Genomic DNA, 18441 nt, shown 5'->3' with positions numbered 1-18441 from the left:
AGGCACAGCCTTAACCCTACTGCTCCTTCTCTTGGTTTGTGTCTGGTCCATTGTCCCAGGATCCAGCACCTGTTCAGTGTTGCACTTTTTGGCCTGTGACCTGGTCACAGCATGGACATGTGCATCTATCCCCAGCATTTCTACATTGGTCCTATACTCCACTTCAGACCAAACTGAAGTTTCAAGATCATTGCCCAATAAACACTCTACAGGAAGGTCTGATCTAACAACAACTTTCTTGAGGCCAGTTACCCCTCCCCAGGAGAAGTTAACAATTGCCACACTATGGGAAGTAGTGGCATTGCTAGCGTTGGTCACTAGGTAATTCTCAACTAGCATGATCTGTCCAGGGTCCACAAAGGCAGGTGTCACCATTGTGACACTAGCCCCAGTGTCCCTGTAGGCCTGAGCCATTCTCTGGTTGATAAAAGGAGTCTGTCTGTACTTGCCCAGGTTACTGGGACCTATAGTAGAGGACAAAGCTATGTCCCCATCACAGATCAGAACAGCCTGAGTAGGTATCCTGACTAGGCCAGAATCCTCCTCAGTTCCCAGGGTTAACCCTACTACACCCTTTTTCTGGGAACCACCACTTACAGCTGGACCAGGGGGTACAGTTGCCTTAGGGGCAATGGTGGCTGCGGACTTATCCTTTTTGGTGCACTCACTAAACCAATGTGAGTTTGACTTACAATAGTTGCACCATGGTTTCTTTTGGCCATCTTTCTTTTTATCCTTTTTGGGACCACCCTCCCCCTGAGTCTTTTGGGGGCCTGGTGAAGACTTCTGGTCTTTTTGTTTCTGATCATTACCCTTCTGGTCTGCCTTTTCTGATCACCGCCCTGGTTCTGGTTTTTCTGCTTAACTCTAGTCCTGACCCATCTATCTGCCTTCTTTCCCAATTCTTGGGGAGAAGTCAGATCAGAATCAATCAGGTGTTGATGCAGTAGCTGGTTTTGACAGTTAAGGATTTGCTCTCTCATGATCAAATTATACAATCCTGTATAGTCCTTAACCTTACTTCCCAATAGCCAGCCTTCCAAAGCCTTAGTGGCACAATCTACAAAGTCAGTCCAGTCCTGAGTCTGTGTCTTCTGGGTATCCCTGAATAACAACCTGTATTGTTCAGTGGCTAGGCCAAACCCATCAATTAGAGCACTCTTCAGGACAGTGTAATTGTCAGCATCCTCATCACTAACTGTGAGGAGCTTGTCTCTACCTTTCTCAGAGAAGGAGAGCCACAAGATAGCTGCCCACTGACTCTGGGGTACCTGCTGTACTTTGCAGGCTCTCTCCAAAGCAGTTATCCATTTGTGGATGTCATCCCCACACTTGTAGGGAGGGACAATCTTGCTCAGGTTTCTATTATCATAGGCCCTGTCTCTATCTCTAGGGGTATTGCTGCCACCAGTGGGTTCTAACCCACTTAACTTTTGCTCTCTGGCCAGAGCAAGCTTCTCTTTGGCAAGGGCAAGTTCTTCCCTCTCAATCCTCAGATTGGCTTCCCTCATTCTGGCCTGATGCTCTCTTCCCTGTGGGGAAGTCATTCCCCTGTGAGAAGAGCCATGGGAGCTGTTAGAGACATGGGAGTGGATGGATTCCCTTGAAGGGGATCTGTCCCTCCTGCTTCTCTGGTTAAGCCCACTTGGGGGTCTGAATGGGGGGGACCCCATTTAAACTCCCATGTAGGCTTAAGTTAGCCTGGCTAAGTCTCCCTACTTGGACCTGGCTATCTACCTCATCTTCTGAAGTCCCATCTGACTCATCTGTAGTGGGTAGGCCCTCAACTGTACCTAGGGTACTAGCCTTGGAGGCCCTATGAGTGTCATACTCCTCTAGGATCTCTACTAGCTGAATGAGGGTAGGGTTTGAACCCTGTTTTAACTTTCTGGAGGTACACAATTGTCTCATCTCCTGAAAAGTTAGGGTATCATATCTAGAGGGTATCTTTCTAGGAGATGAGACAATTGTGTACCTCCAGAAAGTTAAGACAGGGTTCAAACCCTACCCTCATTTATCTAGTGGAGATCTTAGAAGAGTATGATGCTCAGAGAGCCTCCCAGGATAGTACCCTAGGTACAGGTGAGGGTCTACCCTCTACAGATGAGTCAGAAGGGACTTCAGAAGATGAGGTAGACAGCCAGGTCCAAGTTGGGAGACTTAGTCAGGCTAACTTAAGCCTACATGGGAGTCAGAATGGGATCCCCCCATTCAGACCCCCAGGTGGACTTAACCAGAGAGATGGGAGGAGAAGATCCCCTTCCAGGGAATCTATCCACTCCCATGTCTCTAAGAGCTCCCATGCCTCTTCTCACAGGGGGATGACTTCTCCAAAGAGAAAAGAGCATCAGGCCAGAATGAGGGAAGTCAATCTGAGGATTGAAAGGGAATAACTTGCCCTTGCCAAAGAGAAACTTGCTCTGGCCAGAGAGCAAAAGTTAAGTGGGGTAGCACCCACTGGTGGCAGCACTATCCCTAAAGATAGAGACAGGTCCTATGACAATAGAAACCTGAGCAAGATTGTCCCTCCCTACAAGTGTGGGGATGACATCCACAAATGGATAACTGCTTTGGAGAGGGCTTGCAAAGTACAGCAGGTACCCCAAAGTCAGTGGGCAGCTATCTTGTGGCTCTCCTTCTCTGAGAAAGGTAGAGACAAGCTCCTCACAGTTAGTGATGAGGATGCTGACAATTACACTGTCCTGAAGAGTGATTTGATTGGTGGGTTTGGCCTAACCACTGAACAATACAGGTTGTTGTTCAGGGATACCCAGAAGACACAGACTCAGGACTGGACTGACTTTGTAGATTGTGCCACTAAGGCTTTGGAAGGCTGGTTATTGGGTAGTAAGGTTAAGGACTATACAGGATTGTATAATTTGATCATGAGAGAACAAATCCTTAACAACTGTCAAAACCAGCTACTGCATCAACACCTGATTGATTCTGATCTGACTTCTCCCCAAGAATTGGGAAAGAAGGCAGATAGATGGGTCAGGACTAGAGTTAAGCAGGAAAAACCAGAACCAGGGCGGTGATCAGAAAAAGGCAGACCAGAAGGGTAATGAGCAGAAATCAAAAGACCAGAAGTCTTCACCAGGCCCCCAAAAGGCTCAGGGGGAGGGTGGTCCCAAAAAGGATAAGAAGAAAGATGGTCAAAAGAAACCTAGGTGTAACTATTGTAAGTCCAATTCCCATTGGTTTAGTAAGTGCACCAAAAAGGACAAGCCCCCAGCCACCATTGCCCCTAAGGCAACTGTACCCCCTAGTCCAGCTGTAAGTGGTGGTTCCCAGCAAAAGGGTGTAATAGGGTTAACCCTGGGAACTGAAGTGGATTCTGGCCTAGTCAGAATACCCACTCAGGCTGTTCTGATCTGTGATGGGGACATAGCTTTGTCCTCTACTGTGGGTCCCACTAACCTGGGCAAGTACAGACAGACTTCTTTAATCAACCAAAGAATGGCTCAGGCCTACAGGGACACAGGTGCTAGTGTCACAATGGTGACACCTGCCTTTGTGGACCCTGGACAGATCATGCTAGGTGAGAACTACCTAGTGACCAACGCTAGCAATGCCACTACCTCCCATAGTGTGGCAATATTCAACTTCTCCTGGGAAGGGGTAACTGGCCTCAAGAAAGTTGTTGTGAGTTCAGACCTTCCTGTAGTGTCTGTTGGGAAATGAGCTTGAAACTTCAGTGTGGTCTGAAGTGGAGTATAGGATGTGAGAAGTTGGCCTGATGTATGATGTCACTAATTCTAGTGTACACCTTATATCAGTCCAAACAACCCTTATGGTGGCATTGCTAGCGTTGGTCACTAGGTAATTCTCAACTAGCATGATCTGTCCAGGGTCCACAAAGGCAGGTGTCACCATTGTGACACTAGCCCCAGTGTCCCTGTAGGCCTGAGCCATTCTCTGGTTGATAAAAGGAGTCTGTCTGTACTTGCCCAGGTTACTGGGACCTATAGTAGAGGACAAAGCTATGTCCCCATCACAGATCAGAACAGCCTGAGTAGGTATCCTGACTAGGCCAGAATCCTCCTCAGTTCCCAGGGTTAACCCTACTACACCCTTTTTCTGGGAACCACCACTTACAGCTGGACCAGGGGGTACAGTTGCCTTAGGGGCAATGGTGGCTGCGGACTTATCCTTTTTGGTGCACTCACTAAACCAATGTGAGTTTGACTTACAATAGTTGCACCATGGTTTCTTTTGGCCATCTTTCTTTTTATCCTTTTTGGGACCACCCTCCCCCTGAGTCTTTTGGGGGCCTGGTGAAGACTTCTGGTCTTTTTGTTTCTGATCATTACCCTTCTGGTCTGCCTTTTCTGATCTACCTTTCTCAGAGAAGGAGAGCCACAAGATAGCTGCCCACTGACTTTGGGGTACCTGCTGTACTTTGCAGGCTCTCTCCAAAGCAGTTATCCATTTGTGGATGTCATCCCCACACTTGTAGGGAGGGACAATCTTGCTCAGGTTTCTATTATCATAGGCCCTGTCTCTATCTCTAGGGGTATTGCTGCCACCAGTGGGTTCTAACCCACTTAACTTTTGCTCTCTGGCCAGAGCAAGCTTCTCTTTGGCAAGGGCAAGTTCTTCCCTCTCAATCCTCAGATTGGCTTCCCTCATTCTGGCCTGATGCTCTCTTCCCTGTGGGGAAGTCATTCCCCTGTGAGAAGAGCCATGGGAGCTGTTAGAGACATGGGAGTGGATGGATTCCCTTGAAGGGGATCTGTCCCTCCTGCTTCTCTGGTTAAGCCCACTTGGGGGTCTGAATGGGGGGGACCCCATTTAAACTCCCATGTAGGCTTAAGTTAGCCTGGCTAAGTCTCCCTACTCGGACCTGGCTATCTACCTCATCTTCTGAAGTCCCATCTGACTCATCTGTAGTGGGTAGGCCCTCAACTGTACCTAGGGTACTAGCCTTGGAGGCCCTATGAGTGTCATACTCCTCTAGGATCTCTACTAGCTGAATGAGGGTAGGGTTTGAACCCTGTTTTAACTTTCTGGAGGTACACAATTGTCTCATCTCCTGAAAAGTTAGGGTATCATATCTAGAGGGTATCTTTCTAGGGATTAGCCCTCCTGAGAGAGAATCATCTTGATCTCCTCTCAGAGACATGATCTAGTGAGGGTGTGGTGTGTGCACCTACCTACACTAGTTGTATCTACTAAACCTCTCTAGTAGTTGTAGTCAGGGTGTGCCAGGCCCTTCAACCTACAACAAATAAGTCCAGTAGGACCTAAGTATTTATAATCTATGTTATTTGTACCTAACAATATCTGTGTGATCTTTCAATTTAGTATCTCAAGATTACAATGGTATTACAACAGCAAGCTCAGATCCCAACCGCTGCTCACCAATGTGAGAAGTTGGCCTGATGTATGATGTCACTAATTCTAGTGTACACCTTATATCAGTCCAAACAACCCTTATGGTGATTGGTTGTAAAGTCAACCTTATAGACCAGATATCCTAGTGGTAGCATGGACAAGAGCAGTCTTAGGCTAAACTCTGTATGGCATGTGAAGCCAGCTGTTAAACCATTTGTAATCCCTTGAATACCAAATGAAAGGACACCACAACAGATATATATATAAAATAAAATGTATTTATTCTAGTCAAACCCTCAGCACTCTTTATGAGATTCGAGGTAAGTACAACACAGTCTTATTCAAGCATACATTAAGTCACACAGGTGAGTAATACAGTTAGGCCCTAGGGGCCACGCAAACCATATACTAAGTAAGTGGTATAAGGACCACTGTCACAAACGCAGGATAGGCCTAGGCCTAGGGAATCGCTGGGGCTACACTATACTACCCAAGGTTAGGAAGTGGGAGGCCCACGGGAATCAGGTGCAGAGTGGAAACACTCACGCGTAATGCGTATAATCGATAGAAATAGTACAGTTTAGAAATAATAAGATTTAGGACACTTCTGAAGTAGTTAGGAAGTCGAGACTTGAAAACTAGACATCAGGATAGTTAATACCCTACTAAGCACCGGAGTACCCAAGATACCTAGCACATGGGCTGCGGGTGCATAGGTGTGAACTTGCGTCGGGTTTCGTCGTCGACTCCTATGGATGCCTGAAGGAAAGATGCTGACAGGCGGTCAGTGAAGAGTGTTCGGTGGATCCCAAGGCTGGGATCAAGAAGGAAGGATACCTGCAAGCAGAAGGGACAAAGTCTGGGTCACTAGCCAGTGACCACGTGGAACCAGGAAGGAACCATGCGATGTCGGGAGATGCAAGTGAAGAGGTGAAGCTTGTCGCAGCAGCCACGGGTACCAGGATACATCGAGGACGACCAGGACAAAGAGGCGAGCTGTCCCACGCAGGCTCTTGCTGTCGGCGGCGTTGAAGTCGAGATAGGACACACCAAGCCTTGGCAAGCGGAACCCACGCAGAATGGAGGACTTGCTTCTGGTGCAGACCAGGAAGGTCTGGGGTGCTTCTCTTTCACAGAGGAGCAGGAGCCAGTGTGGAGGAGCCAAACCAGCAGTGGAAAGTTGAAAGTGTTTCGTCACAAAGGTTACTAGCCAACGGGCAAGTAACCAGACAGACGCGGCAAGCAGGAAAAATGCAGAAGGGCCCCACGCAGGACTCGTGGAGTGTGGGGGGCTGATCTTCGGTGCAGATGGTGCTTGGGGTTGGGGCTTCTCAAACCCCTGTGCACAACCTCGAGGGTGCCTCAGAAGCTGCGCTGGAAGATACACGCCACTTTTCCCAGGTAGCCGGTCCCACGTCTCTCGTCGCCTCCACGGATCTCAGCTCAGCTGTGGATGTGGATCAGGGTCGGAGAAGTCTGGAAGTCAAGGCTCTGGTCAGGCTCTGCAGTCGGTCCCTCGTTGAACTTCAGCAAAGCAAAGGGTAAGTCTCTTGATGGTGCCTGTTTGCACAGGGTGGCCACTCCTTGGCCACAAGGGAGATTCTTCAGTCTTCTTCTTTCGTCGAATGTCGAAGATCCAGAGTTTCTGTTCAAGTTGCAGGTTCAGGATAATCTAATCTCCTGGGGCCCAGCTACCACTCTTATACTTATCTGGGGGGCTGGGTTGCCTGCTAGGTCACGCCTTATGGGTGGGACCCGGGAGGGGGGTGGTTACACCCCCTTCCCTTTGTCCAGTTTCGCGCCAGGACTGGGGCTGGAGTGCCCCAGCACCGGTTTGAACTGGACTATGCATGGGACACCTTGTGTGCCCCAGGCAGTATCTAGTTTCTTTCATTTCTCCCTGCCCCAATACACTAAGGCCTGTCTGGGGTGGTGCTAGCACCTCCCAAGGCAGGAAACCTATTGTCCAAGCCTCCCGTGCGGGGATCACTCCCAGCAGCAGGAGGTCATACTTGTGTCGCGGCAGCAGCATCCATTTTGTGATGCTGGGGCTCTGGTTAACTTTAGGTTCAACAAGACCCTAAAGGGAATGATAAAAGGTTTACCAGACAAGCTTAGGCGAAGATGGGACATCCTTTTACCCTGCCTTCTGTTTGCTTACAGAGAGGTCCCACAAAAGGGGGTTGGCTACAGCCCTTTTGAGCTTTTGTTTGGGCATCCTGTGAGGGGACCCCTATGTCTGGTAAGGGAAAGATGGGAGAGACCTCTCAGACAACCCAAGCTTGATATAGTGGACTATGTACTTGGCCTCCGCTCCAGGATGGCAGAGTATATGAAGAAGGCTTCTAAAAACCTTGAGGCAAGCCAAGAACTCCAAAAAGCTTGGCATGACCAAAAGGCTGTGCTGACTGTGTACCAGCCAGGACAGAAAGTGTGGGTGTTGGAGCCAGTGGCCCCAGCAGCACTCCAGGACAAATGGTCTGGACCCCACACTATTGTTGAACAAAAGGGAGAAGTCACCTACTTGGTGGACCTTGGGACTCCCAGAAGCCCCCACAGGGTGCCTCATGTCAACAGGTTAAAGGCATATGTTGACAGGGCAGACATGGGCTTACTCATGGCTACAGATGAGGGGCAGGAGGAAGAGAGTGACCCTCTCCCAGACCTGCTGACTCAGAACCCTGATGATGGTTCAGTTGATGGTGTGGTCTTTTCTGACAGCCTCACTAACCATCAGCAACAGGACTGCAGACAAGTTCTACAGGCCTATAGACATATGTTCTCTCTGACCACAAGTCAGACAAACTGGTGCACCCATGAGGTGGACACTGGTGACAGTCTGCCTGTGAAGAGTAAAATCTACAGGCAACCTGAACATGTCAGGGACTGCATAAAGATTGAGGTACAAAAGATGTTGGAGCTGGGAGTCATTGAACCTTCAGAGAGCCCTTGGGCTAGTCCTGTAGTTCTGGTGCCAAAACCTTACACCCAAGATGGTAAGAGAGAGATGAGGTTTTGCGTGGATTACAGAGGTCTCAATGCTGTCACTAGGACAGATGCCCACCCAATACCTTGGGGCAGATGAGCTCATTGACAGATTGGCAGCTGCCAAGTTTTTGAATACATTTGACCTGACAGCAGGCTACTGGCAAATCAGACTAGCTGAGAGTGCAAAGGCCAAAACTGCTTTCTCAACACCAGGAGGACATTATCAATTTGTGGTAATGCCCTTTGGCTTGAAGAATGCACCTGCCACTTTCCAAAGGTTGGTGAATCAAGTCCTTACAGGCCTGGATGACTACTGTGCAGCTTATCTTGATGATATTGCTGTCTTGAGCTCCACCTGGGAGGATCACCTGGTCCACCTGAGGAATGTTTTAGAGGCCCTACAAAAGGCAGGCCTCACTATCAAGGCCACTAAGTGCCAGATAGGGCAGAGCAAGGTTGTGTACCTGGGCCACCTAGTAGGCGGGGGTCAGGTTCAACCACTGGAGAGCAAGATCCAGACCATAAAGGACTGGACTCCTCCAATTACCCAGACACAGGTCAGAGCTTTCTTGGGCCTGACTGGGTACTACAGAAAGTTTGTTAAGAACTATGGGTCCATTGTGACACCACTTAATGACTTGACCTCTAAGAAAATGCCAAAGAAAGTTCAGTGGGCAGTAAGCTGTCAGAAGGCATTTGATGACCTGAAGCAGGCCATGTGCACTGCACCTATTATGAAAAGTCCAGACTACTCCAAAGAGTTAATTGTCCAGACAGATGCTTCTGAGTTGGGTGTGGGAGCTGTTCTTTCACAACTGAATATAGATGGTCAAGACCAGCCCATTGCTTTTATAAGTAGAAGGCTGACCCCTAGAGAGAAACGTTGGTCAGCTATTGAGAGGGAGGCCTTTGCTGTGGTTTGGGCCCTGAAGAAGCTGAGGCCATACTTGTTTGGCACTCACTTCAAGATTCAGACAGACCATAAGCCCCTCTTGTGGCTAAATCAGATGAAGGGTGAAAATCCCAAACTTCTTAGGTGGTCCATTTCCCTACAGGGGATGGACTTCACCATGGAACATAGACCTGGGACTGACCATGCCAATGCAGATGGACTCTCCAGATATTTCCACTTAGAACATGAAGACTCAACTGGTCAAGGTTAGTTAAATGTCCCTAAGTTTGGGGGGGGGGGGGTTGTGTAGGAGAGTAGGGCCTGCTTTCTATGTTCACCCCCACTTTTTGCTTTTGCTTTACTGGTTTTCGACTTAGATGTGGCTTAGAAGTGGTTACTGTTGAACAGGGTTTCATTTTCCTGTTTTTTCTTTTAGACTTCTGGTAGTAACAGTCTCTCAGGTAATTTTGGCCAGTCTGCATTATTTTAATGCTAAGTCACCCAGGGGGTCTTATGGAAGGTGTAATCTTCCTTTCCCTTTGCTTCTATTTCCATTTTTGTGGTATAGGTATCATGGGCTGGTTTTCAGTTCCATATTATCTATTCATATATAGGGAGTACACAGGGAGGTGTAATGTGGTACATTATACAATAAGGCAGGATATGTATTAGGTTTATGCAAATATTGCTATGATTTGCATTTGCTTCTCTCAGATATGGATCTATATATGTACGTAGAGCACGGACTATATACAATTGGGCAGTGTTTGATTGTTATTTATGGCAGATTCAAATCTGAGTAATTGCAATTTTTTCGTCTCTACCGGTTCTATGCTTTGTGTGACCCTGGTAGATGTCGCTTTATCTAATGACATTTTCTTCAAGGATGGACTTTGAATTGCATCATTCCTTGTACTTTGTTTAGTCCTTATGACTGTAGGAGAGTAGGGTCTGCTTTCTATGTTCACCCCCACTTTTTGCTTTTGCTTTACTGGTTTTCGACTTAGATGTGGCTGTGGGCCTGCTAATCGGACCCACAGCCCAGCTGTTCTCTCTCTAAATTAATACTATGTACTTTAGGTGCATAACCCAATTGGTAGGGACCACCTTATTAGACCCTGTATAGTGTACCTTAGGTACCCAGGGCATAGGGGTACCCTAGGCCTACCAGGGGCTGCAGCATGTATTATGCCACCCCTGGCCTGGCCTTCCATTATGACACAACTGGCTGATCACTCAGCTGGGGCAAGGTCGTGTAATCACCCCTTGCTTAGGTGTAGTATTCCTATTCCTACCTTATATATAGACACATGGGTAACCTATCAGTCACTCCTATGGCAGGCCTTAACAATCCTGAAGGCAGAGTGCTTGGTAACATGTGAGATGGTGCTCTAGCATGAGCTGAGCCTGTCTGCAGCTTTCGGAACCATGTCCTTATAGCTGTTCTAGGATATCGCCTACCATATACTCTTAAAGTGCCTTATAATCCTCGCGGTTATGGTAACTATGGTTTGGCTTTATCAAAACATGTCGTGTAAGGTGTCTAACACTGTGGAATACTACCCCCACACCGTTTCTGGCGATGAGGATAGTATTCCTCCCTTCTAGAGGGAGAAGACATGTTGAAGACCTACTACCCGGTTAAAGTTAACCAGAGCCCCAGCATCTCAAAATGGATGCTGCTGCCGCGACACAAGTCTGACCTCCTGCTGCTGGGAGTCATCCCGGCAAGGGAGGCTTGGACAATAGGTTTCCTGCCTTGGGAGGTGCTAGCACCACCCCAGACAGGCCTTAGTGTATTGGAGCAGGGAGGGATGAATGAAACAAGACATTGCCTGGGGCACACAAGGTGTTCCATGCATAGTCCAGTTCAAACCGGTGCTGGGGCACTCCAGCCCCAGTCCTGGTGCGAAACTGGACAAAGGGAAGGGGGTGTAACCACCCCCCTCCCTGGTCCCACCCATAGGAGGGACCTAGCAGGTAACCCAGCCCCCCAGATTAGTATGAGAGTGGGAGCTGAGTCCCTAGGACTTTGGATTATCCTGATAACTGAAACTTGAACAGAAACTCTGGACCTTCGACATTCGACTACGGAAGAAGACTGAAGAATCTCCCTTGTGGCCAAGGAGTGGCCACCCTGTGCAAACAGGCACCATCAAGCGACCTGCCGTTTGCTTTGCCTAAAGTTCTACGAGGAACCGACTGCAGAGCCCGACCAGCGCCTTGACTTCCAGACTTCTGCGACCCTGATCCACATCCACAGCAAAGCTGAGATCCGTGGAGGCGAGGAGAGACGTGGGACCGGCTACCTGGGAAAATTGGCTACTTGCTTCCAGCGCAGCTTCTGAGGCATCCTCGAAGTTGTACTCCAGGGATTAAGAAGCCCCAACCCCAAGCACCATCTGCACCGAAGATCAGCCCCCCACACTCCACGAGTTCTGCGTGGGGCCCTTCTGCATTTTCCTGCTCGACGCGTCTGTCAGGTTGCTTGCCCGATGGCTAGTAGCCTTTGTGACGACGAACCTTAAACTTTACACCACTGGTTTGGCTCCTCCAGACTGGCCCTTGCTTCCCTGTGAAATAGAAGCACCTCAGGCCTTCCTGGTCTGCAACAGAAGCGAATCCTTCATCCTGCGTGGGTTGCGCTTGCCAAGGCTTGTTGGGTCCCAACTCGACATAGACGCCGCTGACAGCAAGAGCCCTCGTGGGACAGCTCACCTCCTGATCCTGGTCGTCCCTGACGCCTCCTGGTACCCGTGGCTGCTGCGACAAGCTTCACCTCTTCACCTGCATCTTCACGACGTCGGCTGGTTCCTTCTTGGTTCCTTCCCGGCTCCTGGCTGGTGACCTAGACTCTGTCCCCTTTTGCTTGCAGGTGTCCTCCTTCTTGATCCCGTGCTTGGGATCCACTGGACACTCTTCACTGACCGCCTGTCAGCATCTTTTCTTCAGGCATCCATAGGAGTCAACGACGAAACCCGACGCAAGTTCACACCTATGTACCCGCAGCCCGTGGGCTAGGTAACTTGGGTACTTCGGTGCTCACAAGGGTAGTGACTATCCTAGGGTCTAGTTTCCAAGTCTCTAACTCCTAGCTCCTTCCGAAGTGTCCTAAAACTCTTTAATTCTAAACATTACTATTTCTATCGACTTTACGCATTACGCGTGAGTGTTTCCACTCTGCACCTGAATCCCATGGGCCTCCCACTGCCTAGCAACTGGTAGTATAGTGTAGCCCCAGCGATTCCCTAGGCCTAGGCCTAACCTGTGTTCGTGACAGTGGTTCTTATACCACTTACTTAGTATATGGTTTGCGTGGCCCCTAGGGCCTAACTGTATTACTTACCTGTGTAACTTATGTATGCTTAAATAAGACTGTGTTGTACTTACCTCGAATTTCATAAAGAGTGCTGAGGGTATTGTGACTAGAATAAATACATTCTATTTTTATATATCTGTTGTGGTGTCCTTTCATTTGGTATTCAAGGGATTGCAAATGGTATCACAGCTGACTTCACATGCCATACAGAGTTTAGCCTAAGACTGCTCTTGTCCATGCTACCACTAGGATAGCTGGTCTATAAGGTTGACTTTACAACCAATCACCATAAGGGTTGTTTGGACTGATATAAGGTGTACACTAGAACTAGTGACATCATACATCAGGCCAACTTCTCACACAAAGATCTGTAGTTACAGATTCCCAATCTTGTAGAAAATGGGAAGCCGACCCCCACAGGACCAACATGATCCAGAATGGCAGATCTAGGACTGTTTTGCGGTGGAAGGAGGGGCTGAAGAGGAGGAAGAGGAGGAGGAAGAGAGTTGACGGCCATGTGATTGACCCCTGATTCTACCTCTGTACCCCTTATAAAGAGAGCTCTGCTGCTGTTGCTGCTGTGGCTGTTGGGTCTGCCTGTAGGAACGAAAGGTTGCCCTTCCGAAACACCAGTATCTTTTAAACGATTCCCTTGACTGGGATTGAAGGCCCAAAGACTTAGCCGTAGCCTTGCTTTCCTCAAAACGTTCAAGAGCAGCATCTGCCTTTTTGCCAAATAATCCAGAGCCATCAAATGGCAAGTCCAACAAAGTTGATTGCACATCAGGGGAAAACTCTGAAGACTTAAGCCATGCACCACTCCTAGTGGCAACAGAAGACCCCATGACTCTTGCCACTGAATCTGCCGTGTCCAGTCCACTTTGTATCACCTGACGTGCTGCTGCCTGGGCATCCGTCAAGACCTCATTAAAGCCAACCCTATCCTCCTCAGATAGTTTTGGTGCCAGTTTCTTTGCAGAGTCCATGAGCGCATGAATATAGCGTCCCAAAAGGCAAGTGGCATTTGTTGATTTAAGGGCCATGCTAGCCGATGAAAAGACCTTTTTGGCCGACTGATCTAGCTTTTTAGCCTCTCTGTCACTTGGAACCTGAGGAAAAACACCCTTAGATTTTCCTGAACAAGCAGCTTGAACCACCAGGCTCTCAGGCGATGGATGTGAAGTCAAGAACTCAGGGTCCCCTGGAGCTGCCCTATACCTCCTGGCAACTGTCTTAGAAACTGCGGGAGCAGAAAAAGGCTTACGCCACACCTCCATCACAGGATCTATAATGGCCTCGTTAAAAGGCAATAATGGCTCTGAAACTGTAGTTGGAGAATGCAGTACCTCTGTTAGAATATTTGATTTAAATTCAGTAGTAGGCAACTGAAGATCTAACAATTCAGCTGCCTTCCTAATGACTGCATGATATGGAGCCACATCCTTCGAGGGTTCATCGGGAGGTGGAGTAATTTCCCACTCAGGAGACAAATCCAAGCCACTAGCCTCTTTAAGTTCTTCAAAAACTTCATCAGACTCCACAAACTCTCCTTCTTCTGCTTCTTCCAGAAGGTACCTTCGCTCATCAAGCGCCCTTTGAGCTTCCCTCCAGGACTGGATTCGTACAACCAGCGTCGGCGGTGCCGTGACCGAATCCGACGGCGCCGGCGTCGAACGTGGATCTACAGGAGCAGCCGGCGTCGAACGAAGTCGAGTCGGCGCCGGTGAAGAAGGAAGAGGCGTCGATGTCCTCGGCGCCGGCAAATGACAAGACGGGGCCGACGGGAAAACTGGCATGAAAGGGGCCTGCGGATATGCTTGAGGCACCCCCAAACTGAAAGCCATGGGACCCATCGGACCCGAAGGTGCACCAGTGGAGTACATGGCTCTCGAAAATACCCCGTACATAGCATTTAAATAATGCGTGGGGTCCTGATCTGGTCCAGGGAACGCAGGGTACTGATCAGGCATCACCAGACTCGGGCCAACCGGCGCCGACGTTGGAATTTGCGGCATCAAAGGCTCACCCGGTGCTTGAAGCTCCTCAACTGGAGACGGAGATGAAGCCGGAGCCGGAGATGGAACCGGCGTTGGAGATGGAGCTGGAGATATAGCTGGAGCCGGTGAAGCCACTGGAGAAGAATGACCAGCAGGCGAATCCGGAACGGGTGAAGGAGACACAGAGTCCTTACGGCGTCGAGTAGGTGACTTCGACTTCGGAGCCGAACTCTTGTCAGAGTGACGTCTAGAAGAATGTCTCCTCTTCTTCTTGTGCTTCTTGGATCTTGAAGCATGTCCCGAAGTCGACTTCGACGCCGACCTCGATCGTGACCTCGACCTCGTTCTCGACTTCCTCCTTCCTCTCTTCTCCTTTTTCATCCTTGCGATGGAGAGTTTCGCCTCCCTTTCCTTGAGAGCCTTGGAGCTCATCTTGCGACAGCAAGAGCATCCATCCACATCATGGTCAGATGACAAACACCATACACAGTCGTCATGTGGATCCGTGATCGACATATGTTTTCCACATTGACGACAGGGCTTGAACCCCGATTTCTTTGTCGACATTTTTACGAAAAAGGAACAGAGAAATCCAGTAGAAACACAAAGTAACAGTGAAGCTACAGATAGAGATTCCTGAAATCCGTTGGCGTCGACGGCGCGGAAAAAAGGGAACTGACGTCATCACGCCGACGAGGTCTTCTTATGGAGCCAGTGACGTCAGCGGAGTCGCGAGCGGAGCCGTGTCTCTGTGACGTCGTCTTCGACCTCATCGGCGTGGACTGCTACAAAAGTTTCCGAATGTTGCTGGCGTAGGGGATATTCACAAGGTGAGGAATCCACTGGCAGATGTATCCATCAGAACCTCTGTTCTTTACCAGGGCTTGAGCCAAATCTCCTTATGGATGAATATTAACCTGCTCAGCTCAATGGAGATAAGACGGAGGTCCCGGTCCTGGGTAAGAACCCACAGCATTGGCTAGTTTCTTTGGGGCCCTCCCTAATCCTTCATCTGAAGACAAATCCCTGGGCTTTATGCTGGACGATAGTCTATCTATGTATCCTCAGGTAGCCACGGTCACCTCCTTCTGTTCCAGGGTGCTCAATGGGGGAGAAAGATCATCTGGATGCTCCCTTTGCCTGCTCAGAGAACTCTGATTGAAGCTCTTATTTTATCATGGCTAGTCTGCGGCAATGTGTTGTATTTAGGCACTGGCTTTCATTCTACAACTGGAGCTTGTCCAGAACTCCGCAGCCAGACTTCTGTTTCGGCTGCCTCCAAGAGCTCCACTGGCTCTCGATCACTAAGTGCATCCAACTCAAATCCCTGTGCTATATGTACAGGGCCAAAGCTGGTTTGGGTCCGCATTCTATCCAGGAGCTGGTGGTGCCTTATAAGCCCACGCAAGTTCGTTGACCTACTCGGAACGGCCACGGGCATATCATAGCCCGACTTTCTTCGCTGACTAATCTATGATTAATACAAGATTTATTTGAAATTATGGGGCATTACTTTCGTTCTGGATAAAAATATTAATTTGAATAGTGTTAGAGATGGGATTTCTGGTTGGCTAGGGCTTGCGCAAAAGCCAGGCAGAAACCACCACTCTAGTCAGGGCTGGGGAGTTACACGCCAAAGATAACCCCTGCTCACCCCCTTGGTAGCTTGGCACGAGCAGTCAAGCTTATCCCGGAGGCAATGTGTAAAGCGTTTGCGCGCGCACCCAGCAACAACACCCAAGGCCCACCACAAAGGAAACTCCACACAAGGTATTATATAAAAATAACCTCTGTATTATACCAAAACACATTAGATAAAAAAACACACACTCTACAATGTGCCAACAGGCACGGGCAGAATTTACAAGGGATTATATGTACAGGGGACAGGGCCACATGGACCACTGTCAGGAATTAGCACTTTGTAGAAATTAGCACTTAGAACATAGGAATAATGCTTTAGAACATAGCACATACAATCACTGTAGCACTAAATAACATATGTAGCACACGACCAGTAACTACTGGTAACAGGTAAGTACCACCTACGCAACCCTAACCACCTTAGGAAAATGTCACGCAGGGAATCAGGACCTCGCTAGCACCACCTGTACTAGGAGAAAAACAACCACCTAAGTATCACAATACCTGTAGGGGCATAAGCACATTACACATGACGCATAAACACATTCAGAGGTGTAAACACAAGGCACATGACGCACAAAAACACATTCAGAGGTGCAGGTTAGGAACAATAGCGCAAAAACTCACATTAGCCACCACCTGTGGCAGTCCCTAGGCCAACTGGCCTTGTCGGGGCTAGGACACCCTGTGTCCAGCAAAGTCAGGGCGCGCCTGCGCAGGCTGCTCAAACCAGGGCGCACAAGGCCCAACCTACACGTTGCAGCTGCCCACTAAGTGCTGGGCAGCTGGAAAAAGGAGCGTGGGCACCACTGTGCCTTTACCTTCAATCTGTCGCACTTGGAGCCTCTCTGGGCTCTAAAACAATAATGCCCCCGTAACGTTAGAGCGCTCAGGGCGCTCTGAGCAACCAATGCAGGCCTCGTTGGAGCCTCTCGGGGCTCGGAAACACTGCCCCCGTCGTCGGAGTCACACTGGACTCTATACAAGTAATGGCTCCCAATCGTTGGAGTCCCTTTGGACTCGAAGAAGATGCCTTTTCTCACACGGCTGCCGCTGCCCACTGTCAGGCGGGGCAGCGGGGAGGGGGAACGAGGACGGCGCTCGCCAGCCCGGACTTCGATAGGGGGGGGCGGGCACCGAGAAGCGTGCCCCGACACACCCCCAACCACCCAGTGGCCGAGCCCCACTCACCGGCAGCACCACGCTGGAGTCCCCCTCTGAGACTCAGGAATTCCCGACACCACTCACCGGGGCGAAGGCTCAGGTCCCGCCCTGGAACTCGGGCACTCTTTGAACGCCGGCACCACTCCCTGGAGCGCGCTGGCTTCCTCCGGACGACGCGGGGCTCTCTTTCACCGACGGAGGCGGGGTAGGCTCCCGCCCTCCGTCCGGACTCCAGGCTGACGCTCATCTTCCTGATCTCCGTCACAGTAACGCGGGGTAGGCTCCCGTCCGCTTCCTGTTTTAGACCACGCCCACGTCCCTCACAGATTGCTTGACTTCCTGTTGAAGCCCGGCCGCGGTGGTGATTTCCTTCACGGGGTAGGCTCCCGGTCGGAGGTAGAACCAATGCGGGTTGGGCACCCGCTTTCACGACAAAGTTACTCGGCAATAGCGCGGGGTAGGCACCCGCAGTTTAACGCGAATGAGCGGGGTGGGCACCCGCCTTCGAGCACAGCAATGTCCCTGGCAGGGTGGGCACCGGCCAGGGGACTTTCGGAACAGCCAAGAACGGGGCAAATGCCGGGTGGGCACCGGCTTGCAACAATCAAGCGCTCCTAGCGCTAAAGGAAAATAAAAGTGCTTCCAGGCGCTTAGGGACCCAATGGTCCAGCAGCAGCAGCCCCCCTCAGGTAGGATCCTGGAAGAGAACAACTCTGTGGGGACGCAGCCCCATTTTTATACACCTTTCCCCTTTGTTCTGGGTTCAGGGTGAGGGGGAAAACCAGTCGCAGCTGGTTGGGGAGCACCCTTGATGTGCTCAGCCCCTCACTCTATTCACTGGCAGGGCTAGGGTCATCAGTCGCACCACAGGGTGCGGAGCCAGCATTGTGTGGGGAAAGCCCTGCCCTATTCAGGTCCAAGGTGCACTCCTCCCCAGCCATCAGCATGCTAATCTCCCTATTCACCACTGGGTGACTCCTCTTGACTCTGGGGATTCCCTAGCCCGTCACATGACCTCAGCCAGCCAATCGCCAGACAAGGCACATATTTCACACTGCACACAGAAGTGCCCACTTCTAGAAGTGGCACTTCCATACTAG

At 50.0% G+C, this 18441-nt stretch overlaps 1 protein-coding gene across 1 annotated transcript in view; it reads right to left on the bottom strand.

Moving 5' to 3' along the window:
* Positions 1 to 18441, bottom strand: part of LOC146808461 (transient receptor potential cation channel subfamily M member 2-like) — a 3976112-nt gene that overhangs the window by 3607821 nt on the left and 349850 nt on the right. The gene's annotated exons all lie outside the window — the stretch shown is intronic.

This window comes from Triturus cristatus, chromosome 8 (assembly GCF_964204655.1).
Source record: "Triturus cristatus chromosome 8, aTriCri1.1, whole genome shotgun sequence".
NCBI lineage: Eukaryota > Metazoa > Chordata > Amphibia > Caudata > Salamandridae > Triturus > Triturus cristatus.
Note: the sequence above shows the minus strand (reverse complement) of the source record. Positions and strands in the feature narration are given on the sequence as shown.